Genomic DNA, 5,714 nt, shown 5'->3' with positions numbered 1-5,714 from the left:
CACTGGAGTTGAGTGTCCTGATAAGAGGGACATTTGGACAGAGAGACACAGATGCAGGGAGAAGGTCATGAGAAGATGGAGACAGAAACTGGAGTGATGCTGCTATAAGCCCAGGAGCAGAAAGGGACGCCTGGAGCCACCAGGAGCTGGAAGAGGCAGGAAGGATCCTCCCGGAGCCTCCAGAGGGAGTGTGGCCCTGTGGCTCCTGGATTTGGGGCGTCTGACCCCCATGGGTGGAGGGGCTGGGGGTCCGGGCTGCTTAGGGCCGGGAAGACCCCCCGGGACAGAGGCGGGATTGTGGCAGGGGTGGTGGCCTGTGGCCGGCCGAGGCAGGTGGCCTGGGACGCCCAGCTCACTCCTTTATTTTGTTGCTGAACCGAAGTCCTTGTGCTGGGCACACAGTGAGGCCAGACAAACCGAAATGTAGGAGTTTGGATCAGAGAAAGGTTAATCACGGGGCTGAGCAAGGAGAATGGGTGGCTCGTGCTTAAAAGACCCAAACAGTGATGGCTTTCAGAGAGAGGTTTTTAAAGGCAACATTTGGGGTGAGGGCTGCAGGGTGTGTGGTTTTCTTCAGATTGGTTTGTGGTGAGGTCACAGGGTGGTCTTCCAGGAATCTCAGTCATTGCCTTCTGGTTGTGACCAGTCTGGGGGCCGTGTGCCCATGGCCATCATGCAGTTAACTTCTTCCATCTGGTGGGGATTTTAGTATCTGCAAAACTATTCAGCAATGTACGTCAGACACTGTTATCTAGGTACTTCAGAGAAGAACTAAAGATTCGGTGACTGCCATATGGCTGAAGTATTATTTAAATTGTCACCAGTTCTTCTGACCCAACTGCTATCTTTTGTTACTACATGTTCACATCCGTCCAAGCATTAATTCTTGAGCCAGGATTTTGCGACTCAGGGGAGGCCTGGGAGACCACAGCTTTTCTTTTCAGGCAAGAGGCAGGTGGAGGACATGGGGGGCGGGGTCCGTCCCGGGAAGGCCCCAGAGCGTGCTGCTTGGTTACAACGTCACTGTCCTGGAGGAACACCACGAGCCCCCGCCCCCCGTCACAGGGCTGCGGCAGGGAGATTGCTCTACGTCGGGGACGACAAACCCAGGAGGTGGGGGAGAAGCCGTCCTGCGGTGGGGGTGGGACCATCCCGAGGCCCCACCACCCCTGCAGGCAGGCGGACCCCACCCCAGACGTGCTCGGCTGCAGGAGACGGAACAGTCAGGCGTCCCGGTCGCGGGGGAGGGGACTGTCCTTCCCAAAAGACAGGAGACGGAGGTAAAGAGGGAGGGTGCGTGTGGGCGTCCCAGGAAGTTCAAGTGTGAGAGTCTGAGGGGGTGGTCGCAGATGAGACACGGTGGGGACCAGGTCAGCGAGTTGGGTGCCTCCCACCCCCGCCCCCGCCCCCGCCCAGACGCAGAGGAAAGTAAACGTCGCGAAAGTTCTTAGAGACACAATCCCACGCGAGTAAGGACTGTAGAGGCTTGTGAAGAATAAACAGAAACAATGTAGATGGAAGAGAAAATAAGCAAAGACCTACTGGGAAGATTTTCCCTGGGCTGCGAAAGGCCCTGTTCATGCAGATGGAATGTGAACTGTGCTGCTTTAAAGAATCAAAGCAGAGAATGACAGACCTGTGCTGAGAATGTGCAGATTACAGGAGCTCCAGAAACATCCTACATGGGTCCAGTGAGGGAGAAAAAGACCAGAGAAGGGAAATAGCTCATCAACAGACGCCGGAGTCCGCCTGGCGGCCCTCCCCCCACGTGTGTGCCGTGCAGGGGCTTGAGGGGGGGCTGGGTGTGGCCCCCGGACACCCCTCCAGGCTGGGGACCCAGCAGGCGGCCCTGCGTCTCCTCCAGGCCTGTCTCCCCCTCTGCAGGCAAAGGGGATTACAGCTCCTGCTCGTGACGTCGCTGGAGCACAAAGTGAATTCCTCCCTGTGAGGATTTGGCAGGTGCCCGTCACACACTAGATGCGCCCCTGCAGGGCCAGTCCTGGGTTAGTGCGTTATTGTTCTTTGTATGAACGAACCGGCGCGAGGTCAGCTTCAGTGGCCTGAGAGTTCAACCAGCTCTGGTTCTAGAAAACACACTTCCCAGCCAGCGTCAGATGTGACCCTCTAAGTTTCAAGAAACAGGATGCCGAACTCATACTGGTCTCAACATGAACCTGCTAATAAATCCTGCCTCCTGCGGCAGGACAATCCAGAGTAGATCAGGCTTCAGGCGTGACGTGGTCAGGTTTCCAGACCCATCCCTGCAAATATCTGTTTATGCAGCCCTCCACCTGTCAGTCTTATCCTCCGGGTGGCTGCCCTCATGATGTCAAAGTAGCTGCTAGTTCCAGTCTTCACACCCACATCCAGGGCCTGAGAGTGGGGTGGGGTCTACCTCTTCCCGCTCTTCATCCTCAGACCCAGGAGACCAGGAGCTGTTCTCCAACTGCATCCCTTACCCCTGAGTCCAGGTTAAATCTCCTGTCTCTGCTGAAAACAGCCCCTGGTGCTGTTGTGTCCTGGCGTGTTCCCAAAAGCCTGACCTTTGACTTTTGACCCAGCTGCACAGTTCACACTAGGAGAGATTTTGCTTCTTCTCCCTGGAAGCAAAGCTGCAGGGACCCACGTAAGGCTTTCAACCTTGCTGGTGTCTTCGCCGACACTTAACTACTTTTACATCATAGGAAACAAACGTCCTTTCTTTTTTTAAACTTTATGAAGGCACCAAATCAGGGTCCAAAGAGCCCTAGAATGTTCAACTGGAGGGGAATCCTCAGTGCAAAGAAGAGAAGGTTGGGCCCAGAGAATAAACTGTGTCCTCAAGGTCAGGGCGGCAGGAATAGAAGAGGATCTTGCCCCAAACAAGCTCATTCACAGGGACCTGTGGGCATGAGCCATTTCATGAGTCAGAGGCACCTGCACCCTCTCTGCTTCTCACACTGAAAGGAGGAAGAAAGCCGGGCTTTACGGAGAGCACACTGGGGGTGCTGCGTGCTCGTCCCTGCGGGAACAGGGCAGGCGCCTTGCTCCAGTGAGCACGCCACGGGGACCCCGTCCCCATCAGACTCCCGCGGGTCCGAGTCCTGGTCCTGGACGGGGTGGCAGGGCCACGTGGGTGGAAGAGGATCTGGTCTGACTCCGAGATTGAAACTCCTCCCTGGCATGCTGGCCAGCTCTTGCCTTGGCAGCTGTGTGAACCTGGCAGCCGGAGCGAGAGAGCCCCATTTGACAAATTAAAGACGTGACGAAGGAAAGACATCTCTGGAAATTTCCACCCAGGCGCAGGGGACCAAAGCTGGTCACAGCCCCATCAGGGCGGCAAGCAGGTGGCCACGTGTTGCCAAGAAGCTCAGCGGGGTGCGTTTCCACTCGGAGAGCTGGGGGAAGCCAGCGCTTAGCAGGCTTATTTTTTAACACGAGACATGTTCAAAGACAGAACTCAGAAGACATGTTTGTCGTAAAAATTATGACTCACTCTCTCTGAGCTCTTTGCTGTGCAAAGAGGTTGGATGGAATTGAGTCAATGACACAGTTTCCCTCAGTGTGTGCCACTTTAAGTTATTATTTGTGTTTGCAGACTTGGGCATTTTCAAAGTCCATTTATCATTTTAAAGCCCAGAAGGAACTTTAACACACTTTGGGGGTAAAAGCAAGAGGCAGCACCGTGGTCTAAGGCTCCTCCATCCCTGTTCCCATGCCTGTAACACTGACAATTCACAGATTTTTCCAGAAAGCCCAAATTCCTACTTCTTGGGTTGCTTGTGCTTTCCGCCCGCAGCTTTATCGAGACACAGATAAACTGCCCACTTTTAAAGTGTGGGATGTGATATGTCCAGGCTTGTGAGTCGAACACTGGAACCAGGATCCTGAACACAGTCACCCCAGAGCTTCTCCCTGCCCCTCGAAACCTCCCGTCCCCAGGCAACCACCTACCCACTTCCTGTCACCACGGTTGCTCTGTATTTCCCAGAATTTCACATAAATGGAGTCACCAGCACGTCCACCTTGGGGTCTGGCGTCGTCACATGACTCAGCACAGGCATTCCAAGGCCCCCGGTGAGGGTCAGCCGTCTCTTCCCTTACGGCTGCTCGGCCTCCCCACCTACGGCTGCCCCATGTTCAGGGTCACCGAGGGATGGACACCAGGCCGAGGTCGGGTTTGGGGCGATTACAAACAAAGCTGCTAAGAACGCAGGCTTTTGCTTGGACGCCCGGGTCCCACGGAAGGTGTACCCTGAAAGTTAATGTGAAGGAAGAGCGTGTGCTTCCCAGAGCAGCTGTGTGCCTGCTGTGCTCCCACCTCCCCGCCAGCAGCTGGCACGGTCAGCTTTTGTGACTAGCCTCCTAGTGGGGTGTAGCGTTATCTCACTGAGCTTTTCATTTGCTTTTCCCAAATGAATGATAACACCTTTCCAGGCGTTTATTTGCCATAGGTACAATGCTTGTTTTTTCCCCTAGTATACTTTGTTCTTTTTTTTAAAAAAGAAATTTTATTTTTGTAACAGTTTAAGATTTATAAACTGTAAAGATAATACAGCAATTTCCCACATACCCCCCGCATTTCCCCCTATTGTTAACATCTTACATTAGAATGCTGTGTTTGCTACATTTAATGAACCAACATTAATACACTATTATTGATGAAACTAAGTGGTAGTTTATTCAGACTTCCTCAGTTTTCCTTGGTGCCCTTCTGCTGTCCCAGGACCCCATCCAGGACCCCACGTGACATGTAGTCATCGTGTCCCCTCAGAGCTCCTCTGGGCTGTGACAGTCTCTCAGACCTCTTGCCTTTAATGACCTTGACGGTTTTGAGGACCAGTCAGGCGTTTTTCAGGACGTCCCTCAGTGGAGACCACAGAGGGGAAGGGCCTTTCTCATCACGTCCCGTCCGGGGTGCGTGCTGTCACGTGACCTGCACCGTGGACGCTGACCTCGGTCACCTGGCGCAGGTGTGTCTGTGCAGCTGCTCCCCCCTTCCCCACTGTCCTCTGGAAGGAGCTCTCCGTGCACACCCCGCACCCAAGGAGGGGCGACGCTCCCCTCCCCTCCCCTCCCCGAGGACGGAGTGTCTGCAGAACCACGTGGATTCTCCCGCAGAGCAGCTTCCCTCTCCTCCCGTTTCCTTATCAATCACTCATTTATGTCCGTTTGGACCCGTGGGTATTTATTTTATTCTTCGGGCCATGATCCAATACGACCTTGTTCTGTTGCTGAACCGGCTCCAGCTCTGGCCCTTGGGAGCTCCTTCGGTTGGCTCCACTGTCCCCCCGACACACCCATCCCTGGAGGCTGTTGTGCTTTGTTTCCGGGCACTTTCCTTCCTCTCTGGCACGAGGTGCTTCAGGCTCACCCTGGGCATTTCCTGCTCCTGTCCGAGAGTCGGCGTTTCTCCAGGGAGCCCGGGTCCTTTCCGTTGGAAGTGGTGTAAGAAGCCAAGATCTGGGCGCTGGTGTGCTGACCGCTGCTGGGGTGTGGTTGCTTCTAGGCCCTCTCAGCTGACAAAGAAGAAAGTATATGTGTGTCTATTAACCCATATGTATACAAGCACACCTCGTTTTATTGTGCTTTGCAGACATTGTGTTTTTTGGTTTTGTTTTTGTTTTTTGTTTATTTTATTTATTTATTTCTGGCTGCATTGGGTCTTCGTTGCTGCGCGCGGGCTTTCTCTAGTTGCGGCGAGCAGGGGCTACTCTTCGTTGCAGTGCATGGGC

This window comes from Physeter macrocephalus, chromosome 8 (assembly GCF_002837175.3).
Source record: "Physeter macrocephalus isolate SW-GA chromosome 8, ASM283717v5, whole genome shotgun sequence".
Classification (NCBI taxonomy): domain Eukaryota; kingdom Metazoa; phylum Chordata; class Mammalia; order Artiodactyla; family Physeteridae; genus Physeter; species Physeter macrocephalus.
This window is presented reverse-complemented; position numbering follows the sequence as displayed.